The following is a 23,587-nucleotide window of genomic DNA, read 5'->3' as shown; positions in this document are numbered from 1 at the left end:
TTTTAAAGGTCCTCAGTCATACATTTTCGCTTCCTAAAAACACGGGACTCTTGAAATAAAACCATTCTAAAGCCCTTTAAACAACTATCGTGAAAATAATAAAAATAATAACGTTAACAAAATTTATAATTCTTTTTTAATGAAATATAAATTATTAGAAGGAAAATTCGTATTTTTACTTTTCACGAACAGTGACATACGAACGACAGGCGACAATTTCTCCGTTATTTGCGAAAGAAGGGACAATAGGAAAAAGGATGTCAACAGGATTTATTCCAGTCGGTACACGTGTATAAAAGTCTGGGAAAACCTGCTATACCACATTTTGAGAACCATTCACGGCCCACGATTGACGTTCAACGAATTTTGACTATCGCTAAAGGTAAGACCTTGTGAGGATATTTAATTGTCCATTATCAAAGAGTGATATTTTTATAAAATGTTATTTAATATTAATTTTTAAATTTTAAAATTTTCTAAATTAAAAATCTTTCATATATCAAAACAAAATTTTCCTTAATTTGAAATATTTTACAAACATTTTAATTTTCTTTTATACATTTTATCTTCATTTAAACATTACTTTTTCTTATTATTGTTAAATTTATGAATTTTTAATTTTTTTTATATGATATTATTTTAAATAAATATTATATACATACTTTATAGGTTCGACTCCTGCCCGAGGTAATTTAAATTTTATCTGTCACTCTGGTATGGAAACTCGGGCAGAAGTATTCCTTCGTAAAAACAAATTCCTAATTATTATTATATCGTATTTCAGATTTAAGATTCTTGACATTTTGGTAATTTTATCTGTTTGTAAGTGTTACACTTTTGAAATTGAATAATTGGAATGACTAAATGATAAGAGATAGATTGTAAAAGCATAAAATTGATTCAAATATGCTCGCAAAAGATTCACTATATAGTGACAAAAGCACGAAGAATACCTTTATTGTTACTTAAGGGGACTTAAAATGTCACGATATTTAGCATGGTTCTCAATCCCCGTCATGTTCAAAGAGCAAGCTTATAAAAAAACCCAATTGATTCCCTAAAACTGACGAAGTTGTTCCGAGTTTTCACCCGGTGCCACAAGCTGGGATAGAACCCGGCTCCTCTTGCTGCGAGGTGAAAGTGCTAACTAATATCACTCTTTGGGGAAGAAGGCACTCTAAAAATCTCAAGCGATTTTTCCCATGCCTGTATGAATATACTCATGGTATTTTTAAATACAACCAATTTGGATAAATCTAACCCTAGTTATTACTGCAATAAAATAGAAACAAACGCGGAAAAAGTATTTAGTTTAGTAGCAGTCCTTACTCGCTTCTGGTATTGACCATCTGGTACAATAATTAGTCTAACTTCGAAGCTTCGGCTATGGCCGCAATTTTGGGCGATTTTTTCTCTATACAAAAGAGCGTGGGTGACGTCGTGTTACGCGAGACTGAAATCACTGAATTGATGATGGTGGCCCACTTTAATTATCAGAATAAAATGTGTGCGAAACAAATTGTTTAATAGGCGTTTGTCGTCACATGTTTAATTTTAGTTTACAAACATTGTGCTGCAGAATCAATTCCTTTTCAGTTAAAGCAAGCGTTAAACATCGCGTCATAATCGGGATTTGCTCGTAATAATTTGGTATAAAGCGTGTCGTTTTAAACTTTCACCGATTGATGTTGGCTTCGGTTGCAACATATGCATAACTCGTTGTCGCAACCTCGGCAAGAGCGGCGGCTACTGTACGGGATTCCTAAACTTGCGTTGTGTTTGCACTTAGGAGAAATAAAACCATTAATCAATTTGAAAAGGAAGGTTCAATGTCTTTGATTCCGAAAGTTAAAAGTACTTTGAATATACTTAAATCCATCAAGTGTCCTAATCAGTAAATTACTTTAACCGATCACGATCCCCAACAATTAATTTCTTTCTTTTATTTTGTTCAATTAAATCTACAACAGATATATAAATAATTAAGTTACCAGCTGGTCTCCGCCCCAGGAAGAACCACACAGAATTTAAGCCTGAGGGGCTAACCACTCTTAGAAAGTCTGTACACCGGATAACGTTTAGATTACCACTGCCAAAGGCAGCGACTTCAAAGATTACGCGTAATCCCATTAATACAGTCAAAGGTACGGCTCTGTACACCGATTACGCGGAGTAATCAGCCCCTCGTTTAAGCCCCTCAAGATAAGAGGCGATCCGTAGAACAACGCACTCCTCTAAGTTTTGGAAATTGACATCAACCGGATTCTGAGCTGGAATTCAGCCCATTGCACACTGAATGGTTTTTGGTCTCAGAAACTGTTGCTGGTACCGACACATTGAAGTAATGATAAATCGCGCTGGAAGTGTCAACCTGCTGTTCCGACGAACGTCGATTTCGTACCAATTTTAACTTGTCACCACCCTCCTACGCATTGTAACCCGGCCACCTGAATTATTGGCTTTAGAAGTCGCTTGATGACTTAGGCCTAGGGTGGTGACTTGGGTATTAGCCTAGCTGATTATTATTATTGTTATTATTATTATTCGTTGAACATTTTGCCGCTGCTTTCGGCTTCGGGCTCTAATGTCACGACATTCCATCTCATTCTATCCAATTAAGATAACGGCGGGAAATGAATGACTTTTCCAATCGCAAATATTGCACCACACGAGGAAGCACGTGGAAATATATTCACTTTGTTATATCTAATCAACCAGCAAATAATGGCACAATATTGGTAGGGTAATTTAATGATTTTAAAACCAAATTAATTTAGGAATTTTTATCAATTTAATTAATATCACATTAATCAGTTTATTGTTTTTATTAATTATTATTACTAAAACGAAACTTTTGAGCAGTAGGAAACCCAATTCACGTCACCGAAATCCAAACAAACGAATGCGCGCGCATACTACGCTGTTCCGGTTTCCGGTAGTAAAGAACGCGTAGTGTGCGTACCCAAAAACGTAAGCCAACGTTCAGATTAAAAATTAAAGCGTCAACTTGAAGAAATGTGTTTTCAGTGCGCGACGGTCTTAGCGCATTGTAAGTTTCTAAGAGATAAAGGAGACAACCACAGAATAGCCCTAAAACTCCGGAACAAGCGAATGGTTTATGGGACGGAGTAATTCTCATTCCCGGAAAAAGCGAAAAGAGGGCTTTCGTCTGATACGATTTTGAGAACTTGTAACGTGACAGTTAATAGTCGCCGCCATGACAGTTAGCGTTTTTTATCGATAGGCAAATTACATTGGTGACGTCGTGAGTTTCGAATTGAAAGCACTCTATAAAATATTGTCGATTAAAGCGAAAATAAACCATCTATTTTTGCGTTCCGCACTATATGGCGCTCGTATCGGCTGCTTCAGTTTCTTTTAGAGTTTTTACAAAATTACAATTACAAATTAAATTACCTTCTGTATTGCAAGATTAGCTTTCTAACATTTGAATATTTTATTTTTTAAATAAAAAATTCCACCCAAGAGAGTTTTAAAGTACAATGTTATTATAAACGCTACTAAATCAGTATCAACGCAATGTAATTTTTATTTTAAGCCTTGGCTAGTCATTTGGAATTGGAATCAAAATATTTCCTCATCAAGTTCTCATCGGTTGGCCGATTTCTGCGTAGAGGTCGGGGACGGTTAATCATTATCCATGATTAAATTGATTTTTTTCGGGGGAAAAATGTAAACAAAGAAATTTACCGGATAATATTTCGGAAAATTATTAAAAAACATGTATTATTCGTAAAATTTTAGCTTTTTATCGAAAAAAACGTCGTTTTTTCGATTAATTTTACAAATTTATCAAAAAATTAATCGGATAATACAGATATATAAATTACTTGATCAAAACGTTTTACGAATAATTTTGAGAGCTTTATCTATTGAATAAAAGTTAACCCTCTCCGACCTCTATTTCTGCGCCTTTGGTCAGGATGAGTGGCTTTCGTGCGACCGTCAGCAGTAGGGATCTCCTACCCATGGCTATTTGGTCACCTGTCCGGGCTTGTGGACGCTGGCGTAGAGCATTCTGATAAGACCACGGGTGTAGTAGGCTTTTTGATTTGCTTGGAGCACCGGTATATACATTTACTGCCCACATGCCTTCATTGTAGTGGAAATCTCCGAAACTCGTCCTCTTCTTGGAGTGGAAATTTCAGGAGTTCATGTTTTATAAATCTCAAATTTCTTTGGTGTAGTATAGGAAATAATTCAAAATCAGATTAAACAATTGTAAGAATGGCTTTTCTTGTAAGTCGGTTTTTCTGAGGGAATATCGAAATGTTGAGAACAAACCCTATGTTTTTTTACAACAATTATGAGCTAAGTCCATACAGACGACTATTGATAGAATTCAAAATCCATTGTTGACATCTAAAATACATTACAATCATTTCAAATTAATTATTTGTGAAACTATAACTACACATTTTATTATTAAAAGCAATTGTTCAGATCGCTTTGAAGAAATTAACAAAACCTTTAAGCTAATAAAACCTAAACTTTCAGTTTAACAGACTTACCACAGTTTTTCCGAATTAAATTCCAAGAATTTTCCTGGTTTTCCCGGACCCTGTGTGGAGATTTTCCCTGATTCGTTTCAGTAACAATTTTTTTTTAATTTTTAAACAATATTTTAGTAAATGTTTCCTATTTGCAACCGAAATTAAATTCCCTGATTTTTAGACTAATTATTAAAATTCCGTGACTTTTCAATGAGTTTTAGACCCATATTCAACTTCCCTAACATTTCCAGAAAACTCAGTTACTGTGGTAACCTTGTGTAATGTTATTTCATGGTTTTCTAAAATGCATATCTCTATGCATTACTTGGTAGAATGACTATATAACGTGTAGCTAAATATAATCTTTGCTTTGCATAAAGGTCTATTTCATAACTTTTCTTTAAAAAAAATTCTTGCCTTTTCAATTGGCTTAAGCAACGCTGGTCTTAAGAACACGAGCAGGTGTTCGTCAAATCATGTACAAATCAAACGCTGAGGCCTATTTTTCGAGGTGGTACAGTGAACACATTTTACAAACCCATGTCTATAACAAACCATAGTGACTAGGATTATTTCCTAGTCCAGCAAACTTGGGATTTTCAGAAAAAGAAAAACGCTTGTTTCCTTTGTTTGTTAGTGCAGTTGTTAATAAAGCAATTTTGTGTTCCAGTGCTAACCTTGGAAGCCATCTCCATTACCTTAAGAAAAATTGAATTTTTTTATATAACACCCTGAAATTAATGAACTAAAATAACTACAAATAGCTTACCTAAAGAAAATAATTTAGTATCAAAGCTTAAGAACCAAATTAGATTCAAAATGGTCTTGAGCCTCTTGACAAAATAATTAAACGTACCGTAAATTTATCGATTTAATTACCTAAAACGATAGGAACTAATTTAAAACTGGAAACTATTTCTTGACCAGACGACCTGTTTACCATAATGAAAATGAAAATTTCACGTGAAAATTTTAGAAAATCATAGCGAACCAAAAATTTGGACCTCCGGAAAGAGGGCGCAGCAGTTTTGTATGCAAGAACCGTGATAAACCTGGCCTGACTAGATAGCGAAGGTTATATAGGCTTTTGTTGCAAGAGCTTATTGGTCATAGTAGGATCGATTATCGTTGGACAGACCGAGGGCAGAAGAGGTACGTCATGAAAAATAAGGTCCGTATAGAACGAAGAGTAACAATACCCTAAATTACGTAATAAATACTCAACTTTCTTTCTAATTTAAGTGATTTTTTATTGTTTTACCTCTTGAAAACAAATCGTACTATCATAACTGAAACAAGATTCCACGGACATTGAAGTACGCACAATCTTCCCGATGTATTAAATATATTTTGATCATTAAATTTAAAAGAAATTTCCAATCATCTTGTACATTAACTTAGTAAGCCTAGTATTATATCCCAAGAGGAATTTGCTAGAAAATGAGCATTATTTTCAATCATACTTTATATTTAAAAAACTTTATCAACAACCAAAGAGTTATTTCAACCCAATGAAAACCTTCATGACCACCCTTAATTAAACACCCTATCCCTAAATTAGGAACAATATTTCAATCGGCCTGTCCATTAGAAACAATATTATTTTTTGTTGATAAACATGATACTACTTCGCGGGCAAAAATTTTATTCACCCCTTCATTCTTACGGGATAGTTCCCTGCAAAGCTCCCTTCAAGTACCAAAAATCGCCCTCTAGCCGCAACCGCAAAACCAAAGTTCCAGCAGTCTGCGCTCACGATTTCATGGCCTACATGTAGTTTTTTTCAGCCGGCCATGTACAGTCTAAAGCTACAAGTTTGTACATCAATTACGGGGAGTTATCAGTCCCTCGGTATTTATCTGATAATTATTTTTTTTATGTACTCTAGCGATAACTAGTGCAATTATATTAAGTTAATATTGGTTCTAATATAATTATATGTCTAACTTAGTTTTATCAAGGGGTAACACTAATTTGCGCAATGGTAGGGCTATTCTGCTACAATTATTTTTAGCCAAATTTTCGCTAGGAATTTAGTTATTAGTTTTTAAATTTTAAAACCCAATTTTCTCCAAAGGTTGTGAAGGGAAACTTAAAAAAAATATTAATTGGACTCATTATAACGTTTACTAATAAACGTTGAAAAAATTATAGTTATCTACATGCGTCTCTCGAACTAAATCTCGTGTTAACATGATCCAAAATGGCTTTTTCCAACCCTTAAACTAGTTGTCACTATTGTTTGATATAACATATGACTGTGCATTTTTTCCCACGTTCTAAATTCGTTCAATCTATCGAATGACACCAACGAAATCCCTGTGCTTCTTCAGGGAAAGTAACTTGGCCGCTAGGGGTCACAGCTAAAAACTTTTTTTTTGCTGCGTCACTCTCTTCATTATTTCCTTATTATAAAAATGTTTATATTATTTATAAAAGACCATTTTTTAATATTTGCCAAAATTTGGGCTCTTTGAAACACTGTGCGTGATCACTAGGAACGATTTCAGATGGCCCAACGATGTAAAATAATAATGAGGCTATGATGCCGATTTTGTAGTGCTAAGCCCTAATTAGTTTTTAATTTTTAAATATACATTTCCGCCAAAACAAAATGTCATCACGTTCAGCACTTTATTTTACATACTTTGGCGCAAAAACAAAACACCAGGCATGAACAGTTTTTAGTTACTTCATTTTCCCTTGTCCCAGTTACTGTAAAATCCTCCCCGGAGGTATTTTTTTTTAATTTCTAACCGACTAACTCTGATTGGAAATTGAATGCGTTTTAAATGTGAAATCTACGGTTTTATTGGAAATTGAATGCATTATGAATGTGAAATCTATGGTTTGATTGGAAATTGAATGCGTTTTAAATGTGACATCTACGGTTTTATTGGTAATTGAATGCATTATGAATGTGAAATCTTTGGTTTGATTGGAAATTAAATGCATTATAAATGTGAATTCTACGGTTTGATTGAAAATTGAATGCATTGTAAATGTGAATTCTACGGTTTGATTGGAAATTGAATGCATTATGAATGTGAAATCTATGGTTTGATTGGAAATTGAATGCGTTTTAAATGTGACATCTTCGGTTTTTTTGGTAATTGAATGCATTATTGATGTGAAATCTACGGTTTGATTGGAAATATTGTGCTATAGAAATAAAAAATTAAATGTTTATATACTTTTCATTTTACTGGTTGATTGAAAAATGTTGGTTTCAGAAATTTAAAATTTACGGTTTGACTACATTATATTTTACTGGTGAACGTAAAATTAAGTGTACCACAATTGTAATATTAAACATGTTTTAACCATAATTAATGAACTGTCATGTCACCGTTAAATAAACTTTTAAACTACTGTTAGTTTCACACTCTTTAAAAGTCGCTCGATGACTTAGGCCTAAGGTATTAGCCTAGCTGATTATTATTATTTTTATTATTAATAATATAAATCTCATTGTTACCGTATTATTTACTATAATAAAGCGTTGAATTTTTTTAACGGTAATTTCTTAGTGTAGGACGTTTGTAGTTTGTTACGTTACTTATGATAAAAGCAATGAAGTGACGTAATATGGCCCTTGTTGGCTAATTTCCATTAAAGCCCTTTTAGAGACGCAGTTTTCCCGTTAATTTATAATTATATGAAGTCAAGAAATAATCCAATATTATTATAAATTTAAATTAATTCTAAAATGGTTAAATTTTAATAGGTAACTTAAATATCCATTCTTTATTAACACTAGCCTAACTGCCCAATTGATCTCTTTACTTTTGCTTTTGTTCCTTGACAAATATTAATCAAAATATGAATAATAATTTAGTAAATAAACAAATACTGTTGACTTATACTGTTTGGGTAATCACCAAGATTCTTAATTAATTAACCAGGTTTCTAGATATATCCTAATGATATTTAGTATAAACAGTGTTTTGAAACAAACATCCACGGCCCTAGTACACAAAAAATACGATCTCAAGGTTTTATATGGTTATTAATTATATCTTTGGTGCATGTTTTTTTCGAATAACGATTTTATTTCTTCTACTTCCAAAGCCGTTTAATTGCAAGGGGCCTCGACCATGGTCGATAATTTGCAAATTAGGAACAATTAGGGCTGTTATCAGGGCGGTAAAGTCATAAAACGCTTTTATATAAGAACCCTCGACGGCCGGTTTCCGTTTATTTACGATCGTTTGGCCTTTCTGTCCGATCTCCTCCTTCTTGCTCTTATTATAGCGACGACGAAAGTATAGCGCCTCGAAGATTTTGAGACGCAATTTCGTGTATTACTAAAGTAGTTAATCGATAGTGTAACGAAACTCAACGATGCGACAAAACGTTATCAGTTTTCCGGATCGAGATTTGCAAAAACCTGTCGGAAAATATTTCAAAATTTTCGACTTCTTCGCCATAGTAAATAGTTCCGCGTATTTTAGTTTGCAAACGGCCGCTTACATTCCGTTGTTAATTTGCGGCACCCGCTTCGAAAGTTTACTCTGGACTTCTTTTCTGGTGTCGTATACTTGCGCCGTGTTCATCGTCTCCATTCTGATGTCTTGGAAGAGGAAGTATCGGATTATTCGGGGCACTAGCGGCTTCCGGTGGATTTTCCGTAAGAGTATCCTCATCTGTTTCTCGGCATTGTCGATGAATTTCGGCATGATTCTGGTCATCAACGTGTTAGTCAGCGAGAAAGACATGGAAAGCTTCGGCAAAAGCCACGGCGCCAAAACGAAATCGCTGGCGGAGTACGACGCGTTTTTGAGAATCGCCAACAGAGGGACCTTCTACGCCACATACGGGTCCTTTTGCACGACCTTTATCAACGTGCTCTGGTTCTTGAGGGAATACACCAACCGCGTGGACGAGTTGAAGGACTTGAGAACGATCGTACATCGCATAAATCGAATGGAGTGTTTGGATCAGTTGACTCCTCATCAGATCAGGACGTACCTGAGATACCCTCTGTTTCGGAGCGTCAAGGACTTCAAGATGATGTCCACGCACTTTTCGGAGATTATTTTTGCCTTCTTCTTCATCTTCGGAACGGGTGTCATGCTGCCCGTCTTCTCCTTCGCCATGCAGAAAGAATTCTCCGTTTTCGGGGTCATGTTTTTGACCTTGATGGCCTATTCGATCATCATGCTGTTCGCGATCACGGGCGCCTCCGAAGACGCCAGTCTGGTTCAAACGGACGTCTGTTACCTGTTGGGAGAGATTATGGGCCGCGGATGCTTGACCAAGTCCACCACGAAAGTTCTTCACCACTACAGGGAGTGCTTCTGGGGGGCCAAAATCAGGATGGACTCAGCCGGAGTGTCCACGTTGGGAGTGCGATCCTGGGTGGAAGTTCTGACCGTCACTTTCGGCGTCTCTCTGGTCTTGTATCAAGTTTCGGACATGTCGGACGCCCTAGCCTGTCACGAAAATATACTGCCTAGTTTGAACGCGAGTACGATCAGCATACATTGAATCTTTGGATAAAATTTCCGCATGCGTGTACTGAAAATAAACTGCTTAAAATGTAACATTTAGTTCTTCACTGAGCGTGGTAAAGACATATGAGCTTACATCGCTAACGCTACACCTTGTCGTTGAGTTTTCAAGCAATATTATTTTTTCCTTATAATTTGCAATAAAATTACTAACTACTAAATTTCAAATAAGAACTTTCTTTAACTTTTCTTCAGAATATGAAGAATTTTAATTTTTTCAATTTCCTTTCTACTCCCGTTATGGATTTCTCTTCACTTAAGTTGGTTCGGCATCGTTTCCCAGTTCTGCTTTCAATCCACGTGATGTATGGTAGATACCTTCCTTCGACGGAACACTGCTCTAATAAAACGTCGAAGTGCCTTAACTTAGAAGCCAAAATTTATCATTCCACAAAGGGCATCGAACAGCCCCATCCGGAAAGGAGACTTCGGAGAATTTAAATATTAAAAACCATGCCGCCCTTTAATGTAGTTTACGAAGGCCTAGAATCATTAAGTCAGGTACCCTCTATTTGTACGAGACGACATTTTATACCAACTTTGGCGCTCCACTAAAGTTGACCCGTCACTAGAAACTTGGTCGAGATTTGGCGTAGAGCCTTTCTCGTAACACTTAAGACCTTTGCAAAACGTTGTTGGTCAACTCGAGTCGCAAACCTGTGAATGGGGGGAACATATATTCAAACAAAGTGTTTTGTTGACAAAATATTTAAGAATGGGCTTTTTTTGCGACCAAGGCTTAGCTTCAAATATTAAAATTTTATAATTTTCGTACACATCCTTTTGATTACGCAAAACCAGAAGTAATTGAACCGAAGTTATTGAAATAGCGCTCAGAATCGGAGGGCGTTTTCGTTATGAAAATGATGAGAAAATCGAGTCGAATAAAAGCAAATTTCCATCCCCGTCTTTTGACTTGGGAATTGAGGATATATCTATTTATATGTATAACATATGGTTTAATAAAAACAGAAACGTTTTTTCTAAAAGACACTGTGTCTCGCGAGCCTGAAGTTGAAAACTACACTCACCAACAAAGTTTGGCATAAATGTTAGCCAGTATGAATATATTTTGCCACTAAATTCACCAAAATCTAGGAGTAAAAAGCCATAGCGCGTGTTAGGAAACGATTTGACGATGCATGCAAATCTGAAACCAAACTAAAATGTTGGAAAATTTACTTTCCTTCACATCGAGCAACTCAGTGTGCAAAAGTGCAATCAAAATTTTGTCCCGAGCGAATAGGTCTCAAGTTGCGAATCAATGAAGATTTCGTTAATTTTCGTTTCAAGTAAAGTGAGGTCGCTTAAGCGGGTTCTCGGGAAGGCAATTTGAGTATATTGGGAAGGTGTAAAGATAAATATCAAGATGAGTGGAAGGTGGTTCCATTAAGTTGGGTATAAATAGAGGTACAACTATACATAAATATGGCTGGCGCGGGACCAATTTCGTTCAATAAGGAGACTTATTCAACTTTATCGTTCTGCCGTGGCGGCATCTGTCTCTAGTGGTGAAAACTAAATTGCAATTGAATTTTTTCGCGAATCTGATGCGAAATTGAAATGTATGATTTCTCGTAACAAACAAACCTTTAAAGTTGTTTAAAAATAATTTTATTCTGTCAACATGATCATTTTTAACTCAAGTTACGGTGAGTTAGCTAATAATTATTTATTTTTAGGCATGTAACTTTACAAAATATAGATGGCGCTACCGCCTAATTATAAAGATACATTTCGTACAGTTTTGTCAGAACAGGTCCCGCGTAACCATGGCAACCGAAATCGTAATTGTAATTCTAGCAGTATTATTCCCAATTCAATGGGTGGCTCAAATGAAGATCCTTCGGGTTCTCGGGCGTACCTTCGTCTATTTGCTTGGCCGTTAAATTTGATTTTCTGGAAACGAAACGAGCGGAACACGAGACCAACGTCTGTTCAAAATGGAAGCGATGAATATCTTGTCACATCCCTTTCGAAGGACACGCTCGTAATTATCTTAAAACAATACAAGCGTTACGACAATTCGAAAGGTTATATTTGTAATCCCAGGTATATTTATTTAAAGGGGGCGTGTTACATAAAAACTACATTCAAATATGAACTAAACCACATTCGAATTTCCCGCGCTCCGCCTATTGATACGACTCTAGATGGCGCTACCTGAGCTGCGTAAGAGACTTTGCTTAGCTACGGCATGGAGGAATAGTAGAGGAGGGGAAAGGAAAGAAGGCGCTAAATCCGACAGCGTAGTGCCAGTTCGAGGCGGGGAGAAAAAAAAAGGGGGGAAAGTCGAGGTAGACTTTTTAAAGAATTCAAACCCTAACCAGTAGATGATCGCGCTGCCTTTGTTAGAATGTATGAATAGATAAAAGTCTACCTCGACATACCCCCCCCCCCGTTTCTACACCCCCCCTTTACGCGATTTCTGAAGAGGAATGTCAGTGCTTAGCCCAATCAGAACTATCAATACCACTCCAGGGCTATTCCTCTATGGCTACGGAGTAACACCCGGATTTTGGGGCATTCTTGTTCTCGGCCCAACCACGAGCGCCAGCTCCAGTTTTACCTCTTGTATTATGTATATATCTTTTATCTTCATTAAGCTATATGCTTAACCAAAACAAGTTTAATTAATGAACACAACAGGCCGTTATCTTTTTATACATTAGAACTAATTCACTAAATTACCATCTCTACTGTGCTTTATTTATACTGTCGAGACAATCCGCGTACATTATGGGCAAATTTACCAATGACACGAGAGTTGGGGGAAAAGTAAACGGCTCTACCATTGCCAAACATACAGAGGGTGCTAAGGAAAAGTATGTCGTACATTTAAGGGCTTGTTGTTTGGGTCCCAATTAGAGGCTTGCGCCGCCGCTAAACGCCGCCGCCGTCGATAATTTTAAAGGCGCCGATCACGCAGCCGCCGATTGTTCGAAAATCAGCGCGTGCCGCCGCCGCCACCGCCGATACAAAGAACGGCGCGCCACCGTTTCTATTTTTTTTCTTTATACACTTTTTTTTTGGTTTATTAAGCTTGGTTTTCATTTGTGCGAAAATAACAACATTTGAACACGACGTCGAACGTCAAATTTTGGTTTTCGGATTTCGGTCGACGCCATTGAGTTGGGAATATTAATCTAGAGGTCCAATCAAAACGTCGGATTTCAGTATTTCGCGAAACAAGTTTTTAAAAATAAGAATACTGTCGTCTGCTCCCATCGGCGTCCCAAATGACGAGAAAACGTTATCATTCTACCGGTGGCGCCGTCTATCTCTCAATGGTTCGTTCAAATAAGACGCGTTTTCAAGCAAAAAGATTTTTTTTCTTCAAAATAATGGATGGCGCCACGGGTCATATGATAACGTTTGCTCGTCATTTTAGAGCAGACGGCACATTCGTATTTTTCAAAAACTTGTTTCGCGGGGAGCAGATTTGATTGGATCTCTAGATTAATATTCCCAACCCAATGGTCGACGCAGAGTAATAGCATTGCTATCTTGGCTATAGAGAGAGTCACTAATATAACCCAGGCTTATCTACATTTAATTATCTTTAAATTTAAATGTTGCTTGTTTTATCGATATGTTTTCTAAAATTGCATTATAATAATCAGTGGCGGACTGGGTCTAATATTTTTGGGTTGCTAGGAGACTATGGGTCCCAGCTTTAACAACTATAAGGCTACCATGTTTACGGAGGCCCACTTCATGCACGGTCCATGGGATCCACGCCATCGAGTAGGTTACCTCTATGGCCAATCCGAGACTGATAATAATTTTTTACTTTAAATTCAATAAATGAAGCATTTGATACACTGCATTTTAGACGTCCAATACGTTTATAAAATCACATCATAATACCTTAAATTATATTTAAATGGAAAATAACATATCAAAATAACACCGAGCGATGATAACCTTCAGCAGCAAAAATGATATTATTCGTAACTCGGATTTATTTCTGATTGGAAGGCTCAGAGCGTCAGTGGCGTAGCCAGAAATTGGTCAAAGGGGGTCCAAGAATGTTAATATTAAGAGGGGTGTCGAGAAGGGGGTGTCAATTTAGTATGGTCAAGGTAGGCCCAGGGGGTTGACATTGAACCCTCCTTGTCTACGCCACTGCAGAGCGTTATCGTGGAGCACGCCCAAAAAAATAAGAAGCCAATATGGAGCCTTCAACCGAATTTCGACCCGGCATAACTGCGAATAATTTTGGTTGTCGTTTGACGTCAGGTCAGTGGCCTACCTCGGAAGGACCATGGACTATTTAATGTACTTCGCACATTACAACATTAAAACAAACGTTTTACAAATTGAAAATCACATGGCCTCAACAGCTTTTGTATTGCTTTGCCCACCCGCGTATCCTGAGGGTGGGTGGCGCCCATGTTTTAATCCTTCAACTTAGGACGGTATTTTATATATCTAACGATAGGAAATCACATGGCCTCAACAGCTTTTGTATTGGTTTGCCCACCCACGTTTATATATCTAACGATAAAAAATCACATGGCCTCAACAGCTTTTGTATTGGTTTGCCCACCCGAGTCTCCTGATGGTGGGCGGCATCCACTCTTTAACTTAGGATGGCAATTTATATATCAAATGATAAGAAATCACGTAGCCTCAACAGCTTTTGTATTAGTTTGCCTACCGGTGTCTACTAAGGGTCTATTGGTTTACCCACCCGAATACACAGATGTGGAACTAATATTACGGCCTGGGCTGACTTGTTTAACTGTCACTACAAGAAAAAGCTTTAAAATGTATACAAACGCCGGCGTACGCCGCTGGTCATTTTGGCCACGCCGAAGACGCCGCCGCCGTTGGCCTAAACGCCGGCATAAGCCGCCGCCGCCGGTTTATTTTGGGTCAAACGACGCAGCCGACCCATATCAGATCGGCGCAGGCCTCTAGTCCCAATGACCCGATGGCCATGAATTAAATACGCTTTCGCCTTCTTCTGGTCTTCCTTCATCCATTCTGCTTCTTCGGCGGTGTTAGTGGGAGTCACCGTAGGTTTGACGTAGTTTCCTAAGATTAACCTAAATTTGATGAAAGCTTACTGGAAACTACCACTACTATTGTTAAATACTTTATAACCGAATACTTGCGCAATGGAAGCGTGGTGGGCCCATAACCTGTTGTTTATGGAATGAAGAGCGAGAGTAACACAAAAACGGTCAACATGATACCTAGAAAGTTGTATTATTCTGGTAATAGACGGTAAAGTAAATTCCAATGGCTTTCCGACCTCGGAAGGTTTTCTGAATTGGGGGGTAGGAAAAAAGGAGAATGTTTCGTGACAGCATGACTTTCAGCCCTACCGATATATAACGGTCAGTTTACTTAAATGGCTACAATGCTCCCTTAAGGGTGCTACAATACTCCCTTTAAAGTGTTAAAATACTCCTTTTAGATTACTAAACTACTGCCTTAAGGGAGCTACACCCTTACCAGGTGTTAAATCACTCAATTTACGGGGTAATATAACACCCTTTATACACCTTTTCAGGTTTTAAATTTGGAACAGTAAAAATCCCTTTAGGGCGTTTAAATTAACATTAAAGAGTGTTTTTTTACAGATATTACACCCTTAATATACCATTAAAACACCCTTTTTTTAAGAGTGTACCTTTTCGCGTCAGTTAATACAAAAGGCAACACCTTAGTCCAGAGCCATCTGGCGACTTTTAATATCAATAATACAGTTGGCCGGGTTAAATCACATAGAAGGGTGGTGGAAAGCGCTTCATGGCACACGAGTCTACAGCGCCCTACAAACACTATTCCCGTTAACCCCAACAAGTTTTTATTGAATGGAAAACCGAAGAACTCCGGAAAACCTTCTTTATCCCATGTGAAGAGAACAACCATGGATTAAACACTAAAGGATGTTCCACGAGCGAAAAAATGCAAAAATACTCTGTAACCTTGCCACCTAGCGGCGCGAGCCCGCAAACCGGAAATTAATTTCTATCCAGGGGCAAACAAACGGGAGTGCAATGATACTTCGTTTATATACTTACCGCAGATCTTTATTTTAGGATTTGAAGCTTTGCAGATGCAACCTTTTCACTATTTACTATTTGTAATTTTAAACGAAATTGAAGATTGATAAAAGAAGCGTGTTTTGATCCATGTGGTTATAATTTTCAACTAAAAGAGCAGACAAAAATCCCGAAGTTCCAAAAACCTGCGAAATTATTTAAAAAAATGTGAGATGGCACTAAAAAACCATATCCGGTGCCCCTAGGGGAGTTAAGCGTGGGGGGGAGGAAACACGTAACGACCGAGCCAACGCGAACTCGGCATTGAAATCTTAGCTCGTGGAACATCCTTTAGTGTTTAATCCATGGAACAACGCTGAAGGAGTAACTCGGAATTTTCACTGAGTGCCTCAAGCTGAGATCGAACCCCGATCGATTCTTTTCTCCACTCGATGAGCCATTTAATTCCGAACCACAACCGAATAATAATTATATGAAGGATGCTTATTACTTTAGTTTTATCAACACAATAAAGGAAAATATTCTCAATTATTTATTGCATAACATTTCCCCAATTTGTTGCTGAGAAATGCTACAAGGCAAATTCTGATTAATTTACGAAAGAAGGTGTAACAGTCAAAAGGAGGCTAACTGGTTTCTTTCTAGTGGTATATAAACCCTCAACGACATTTTAAACATAAACATATCAAGGAAAGACTAACAACCAATTTTGACCATTGAGCTAGGTAAGACTACGATAATTTTATATTTTAATTAACATCATTTTCAACAGTATATTTAGAAAGGCGGTTTCAACGCATTCATAATTTTCTTTTAAAGAAGTTTATTTGAAATATCAAATTACTTATTTAAAATATAAATTTACTTATTTAAATGTCAATTTACTTATTTTAAATATCAATTTACTTATATAAAATATCAATTTACTTATTTAAATGTCAAATTACTTATTTTAAACATTAAATAACCTATTTATTTCTAATTTAAAATATGAATGTATTGCAAACAACAATTAAATAATTAATAAATATGAAATTAAATATTTATTTCAAATAATAAATTAATTTATAAATATGAAATTAAATATTTATTTCAAATAATAAATTAATTGATTATTTCAAATATTAAATTAATTGTTTATTTAAAATAAAATTAATTGTTTATTTCAAAAAATAAATTAATTTGTTATTTCAAATCATTTTTTAATTGTTTATTTCAAATATCAAAGTGTACATTTAACATTACAAATTTTACATTTTAAACATCAAATTTTTTATTTCAAATATCAAATTATTTTTTTCATATATGAAATTATTTATTTCAAATATGAAATTATTTATTTCAAATATGAAATTATTTATTTCAAATATGAAATTATTTATTTCAAATATGAAATTATTTATTTCAAATATGAAATTATTTATTTCAAATATGAAATTATTTATTTCAAATATGAAATTTTTTATTTCAAATATGATATTATTTATTTCCAATATGAAATTATTTATTTCAAATATGATATTATTTATTTCAAATATGATATTATTTATTTCAAATATGAAATTATTTATTTCAAATATGATATTATTTATTTCAAATATGAAATTATTTATTTCAAATATGAAATTATTAATTATTTCGAATATAAAATTACTTATTTCAAGTATTAAATTATTTATTTCAAATATCAAATTACTTAATTATTTCGGGTTTCAATTTTTTTATTTCAAAACGCGTTGCATAGCAATGGAAAGCCGAAAAGGGGGGAGTGTGGTGGCGAATAGTATATACGATAAGTTAAGTTAGAAGAGACCACCTATGGATCATCATCATCCTTCTCACAGTCCATAGGTGGTCTCTTCTAACTTAACTTATCGTATATACTATTCTCCACCACACTCGCCCCTTTTCGGCTTTCCGTTGCTATGCAACGCGTTTTGAAATTTTTAATGTTTAGGCTTAGTTTTTCTTTTCGATATAACAGTCGCCAGCCAGATTTCCCGCACGGTACTGATGAGTTCCAAATAGAACGAAACCGGTCTACCGTTGGAATTTCTGGCTATTTTATTTAGTTTTTATGTAGTTTATTACTCGAAGATCTATTTGATCCGAGATTCGCTCGAAGACCTATCGGTACGAGTTATTAGTAAGTTTTTTAATTTCTTCAAATTTGTTTAGGATTTAGATATATTATCCCTTTTAATTATGGACTAATCTACTTTTTCGCGTATTTTATCATCCTTCTCACAGTCCATAGGTGGTCTCTTCAATTCCAATATAAAATTATATTTATTAGTGATGCAACGGTTCCACTTTTTTGGACTATCTCGGTTCCGGTTACGGTTACGGTTCTTAAAATTTTAATTTATCGGTTCCGGTTCTCAAAATTTAGAACCGATCGGTTCCGGTTCCTAAACGGTTCCTATACGGTTCCAGTGTGTTTAGTATTAATTAAAGTTAAATACACAAGCAATTCAAATGAAGTTAAAGAGAAATAAAATCCACCACATTTATTTATTTATAATATAAAATTTGTTTTTGATAAATTATATTTTAAAAATAGTAGCTTTCTCAGTGACGTAGCTATGGGTTCGGAGCGGTTCGGGGTCCTCCCGCGAAACTGTTTTTGGGGTCCCTTATAATATATGTAACATAATTACTCATAAGTATGCCACTGTACCTTTATTCCATTCAAAAATCTTCAATAACGGTTTGTTTCACCACGAACCAGTGAAAAGGTGGACTACGTTAGATTTTAACCTTTTTATTAATCCTAGTAATTTTGGGAGTCACACTATTGGCTACTAACATATTTATTTAAGCCAATGGAAAACCTCTAAATTGAGAAGGAATTTTTTGCGTCGGAATTTTAGTCAGCCCAATGTAGCTTTATTGATATTTATAAACTGGCTCGGTTTGTGCGGATGAAGTTAAGTAATGAGTAGTTAAGAAAAAGAAAAGGTTGGGGAAAATGATCAATACGGCTCGGTTCAGAGATCACTTTCGTCGAAGTGGGATATTCCACCAGCGTTTTTAAAGACCATACCAAGCCTAGAAGAGTAAGGCCTAGGCTCAAAAGAATCTGCAAAGATTCCAACCTTGTAGATACCCCAGAAAAGCTCAACCTAAATTTCAACTATTTTTTCTATAAACCTACTTCTTTTATTTGACAATGCAAATTTATTTTAAAACCTGAGTCTCCGAAAACTTTATTAATTGCATTAACAGTACTTGACAGTATCTTGTAGTTCATTTAAACTCCTAAGCCTTGGTTGTTCAAACCGGTTTGTTTACTAAAATAATGTTCGTCGGTTCATCAGAAGTAGAGCTAATTGAGCGACGGCAATATCAGCATTTGAGATTCGATGACGTCAAATATTACATCAAATATGACGTCAAATATTACGTAGGGTACGGATGACGCAATATCTGTGAATCAAACCGTTAGTGAAGAAATAGAGCTAGTGGCATACTTATGAGTAATTATGTTACATATGCTTATAATCATTAAGGCCGAGTCGTGATTATCGCCATCTAGAGTTAGGGCTTACATGTATCGCCTTCTACAATTATATTTAACACGTACTTGCATGTTAAATATATAACACGCTTAAAAATGGCTTTAAGCCCTAAGTGAAACGATTAAGATAAATCACGGCAATCAGCGTCTGGAGCATTAAAAACAAAGGTTCTGGTAGAACTTGGAAGTCTGGAGTTCGGACTCCGAAGTCCGACCAGAATCACGATTTAGATGATTTAATGTAAAATAATTAAAAAACTTATTGCTACTATTCTCTCGTAGGGAACTCATGTAAGCGCGTTATTTGTTTATTCAATAAAGTAGGGTAAAAATGAAATCTTCTGTTTGAAAATTCCCACGGTTTCATCGTTTCAAAGATGGAGGGGGGAGGGAATGATGTACTTTCAAGTTTTGGGGAGACATTGCCTTCCGTTCCGCTCCTCATTTCAGGGGCGTAGGAACGTTTAAGAAGTTGGATGGGGGCAAAGAGAAACGAAACGAGGGTCGAGGAGCTAACCCCGGATGTAGAGTGAGTAATCGGTCGCGAATGTCATTAAGGCATTAACAGTAACAACAGTTATCATACGAAGTGTATTTTATTCTTTTGAGTCGTTTATGAATTGAAGATACACAAATCCACAATATTAAAATGAATTTGGAATTTTCAAATTAGTGTAGCTTCACCGAATGCATGTGTTACTGTTTGATGGAAGCCCCCCCCCCCGCATTGCGGAGTCTGCCGGGGAGTTATTTACGCCACTGGCTTTTCTGCTGTTCCTCCTCTAAGTCGGTTGCGAAGGAGATCAAAAATTATGCTTGCCCATTGCCCCACTAAATAATTGCTCGGAAGGCACACTAGAAGCAGTAGACAACAAATATTTTTTTGTGGCCTTGCTACATGTATGAAATTGTGTCGAGTTTTCCGACTGAAGAAAATAAAACTAAAACTATCGCGGATTTTGCCAGTTTTTAAAGCAAACATTTGGAGGACGAGCCCGTTTTCAATTGAGAATACGTCAGGGTGTGTCAGTTGACAGTTACGTAGAGACCCACATAGAGTTATCTGAGATAGGATAAAGATGAGTTTTTTGGAAAACTAATAGTAAATTAGGAAGTTTAATTACAAAATTTCCACATGCGCTAAATGTTGGTAAATAAAGTTATAGAACCGTTTAAAAACCGTTTAAAACAATGAAAAACTCGGTTCCGGTTCCGTTTTCGGTTATTAGTTTTTTACAAATATCGGTTCCGGTTATCAAATTTTTATATTATCGATTCCGGTTTCGGTTCCGGTTATTAGAATTTACTCGGTTCTTCTCGGTTCCGGTTCCGGTTCCGGTTACCCGTTGCATCCCTAATATTTATTTCAAATATCAATTTTCTGATTAATTTCAAATATCAATTTTCTGATTAATTTTAACTATCAATTTTCTGATTAATTTTAACTATCAATTTTCTGATTAATTTTAACTATCAATTTTCTGATTAATTTTAACTATCAATTTTCTGATTAATTTTAACTACCAATTTTCTGATTAATTTTAACTATCAATTTTCTGATTAATTTTAACTATCAATTTTCTGATTAATTTTAACTATCAATTTTCTGATTAATTTTAATTATCAAATCGCTTATTTATTTTAAAAATCAAATTACTTATTTATTTTAAAAATCAAATTACTAATTTATTTAAAAATCAAATTTCTTATTTATTTTAAAAATCAAATTACTTATTTATTTTACCCATCAAATTTAACTATTGAAAACTGGCTAAGCCTTGTACATACAACTAAGTTTTAAAAGAAAATCAACTATTAGACAGTTTGAAATATTTAATTTGCGCGCTACGCACGTTTCGACTCGAATTATTTGTTTATTTCATTATCAAATTACGAATTTATATTAAATATAAAATTATTTGTTTTATTCAAATATCAAATTATTTATTTATTTCAAATATCAAATTATTTATTTATTTCAAATATCAAATTATTTATTTATTTCAAATATCAAATTATTTATTTATTTTAAATACCAAATTATTTATTTATTTCAAATATCAAATTATTTATTTATTTCAAATATCAAATTATTTATTTATTTCAAATATCAAATTATTTATTTATTTCAAATATCAAATTATTTATTTATTTCAAACATCATATTATTTTTACATTTATTTCAAATATCATATTATTTTTACATTTATTTCAAATATCATATTATTTTTACATTTATTTCAAATATCATATTATTTTTACATTTATTTCAAATATCATATTATTTTTACATTTATTTCAAATATCATATTATTTTTACATTTATTTCAAAAATCATATTATTTTTACATTTATTTCAAATATAATATTATTTTTACTTTTATTTCAAATATCATATTATTTTTACTTTTATTTCAAATATCATATTATTTTTACATTTATTTCAAAGGTTTTTATTGTTTTCAAAATTACTATTTTTGGTTATTCCAGATATAATATGAAATTTAATATGAAGCTATCTATGATCGTGCTTCTCGTCGTTTTGGTATTCTTATGCATCGGTAAGCGTTACAATTCTTAAATTGACTTATGGTTATAATTGAGCAAGAAAAATTTATTAATAAACCACGTTCAGATAAAAATTATTTAACCAAAGTAATGGCAGTGTAAGATTGAGTGCTAAATATTACGATAAAGGGGTAAATCGTTTATCAGAAATACTTTCTACCAAATCATCGTTCAATGAGGTGCAAAAGTGTATTTCTGTCGGCTTAGGGAGAATGCCTATATTGAATCGAACCTCGGGCATTATGTTTTAATTTCACGCGCGACAAAAGGGGGAAGCGAAAACGTCACCGTCGTGTGCTTCAATCACGTCGGAACCAATGAGAAACCGGGCTGATTTGATTTAATTTGGTGAAATAAGTTTATTCTGTCATCATTTCATTTAAAGACTTCGCTAACGTCATTTCCGTCTGGCACGTCGTCTGCTCCATCAAAAAACCACGTCTTTTCTAAATGTAGTCTAAACAAATTGATCACCCAAAAAAAGGGTGCCCAAATGGGCGATCTTAAGTAAATGGTCATCTTGACCTTTAAAAGTCACTCGATGACTTGGGCCTAAGGGGCTGCTGATAATTATTATCTTATAATTAAAAATTACAATTATTAGCGATCTCCGTACTAGGTGCCGTAGGTATTAGCCTAGCTGATTATTATTTTAATCAGGACCTAACACACAAAAAGATTTCGATTGTGCTTGTAGAGTTTGTTCGCTTCTGGTTTTGCTCGTGAACATTTGATTTAAACCGGATCTTTTTAATTTCCAGCGATTGATACTGGCTACGGTTGCCCGCTGAAAGGGTTATGTGAACAACGTTGTCGCAACCTAGGCAGGAGTGGCGGCTACTGCAGGGGATTCCAAAGCAAGCGCTGTGTTTGCACCTAGAAGAGATATCACCATCAAATATTTTGAAAATGTCAGCAAGAATTGATCTATTTAGATATAGAGAGAATGTTTATATTTCGTCGATTTTTAACTTCGCTCCCGTTGCGGCTCTAGGATAAGAAGCTGGCCCCTCCCATTCAAATTTAATTGGCTCACTAAATATGACGTCGTCTTGACGTGATTGACATTCGCCTGAGAGACGCGTTAAATAAGAACGCTTCCTTTTACATTTCCTCCCCCCTTTAGTTGATTCCCCTGCTTCATGATGCGTCGCGATTGACGGAATATAAACAATATCTCTATATATTATAAATAGATCAATTCTTGTGTCAGTTTGATGTCATTGACGTCGAAAGTTCAACTTTGAAATGTCTTACATCCTTCACTCGAAATGTTCTTAAGCATGTTAATATCTTTCACAAATCACGCTGCGACACATTTTTATTATTTGTTACTCAGACCACAGAGGCAACTGCAGTCAAGCGGATTTTATAACTTTTGAATGTTCATATTGTAGCTTCTTAATTTTATAATTTATTTTAAATTGTGCTTTTTAAATTTAAATTGTACTA

At 35.0% G+C, this 23,587-nt stretch overlaps 1 long non-coding RNA gene across 1 annotated transcript; it reads left to right on the top strand.

Annotated features, from left to right (window-relative positions):
* Positions 1-319: 319 nt before the first annotated feature.
* LOC149957615 (uncharacterized) lies at positions 320-23,022 on the top strand. The gene is made up of 3 exons (XR_016478250.1): positions 320-382; positions 22,058-22,128; positions 22,897-23,022. It is a non-coding gene; the product is annotated as an uncharacterized LOC149957615 (long non-coding RNA).
* Positions 23,023-23,587: the final 565 nt, after the last annotated feature.

Source organism: Leiobunum rupestre, chromosome 2 (assembly GCF_980474605.1).
Source record: "Leiobunum rupestre chromosome 2, qqLeiRupe1.1.hap1, whole genome shotgun sequence".
NCBI classification, from domain to species: domain Eukaryota; kingdom Metazoa; phylum Arthropoda; class Arachnida; order Opiliones; family Sclerosomatidae; genus Leiobunum; species Leiobunum rupestre.
This window is presented reverse-complemented; position numbering and strand designations above follow the sequence as displayed.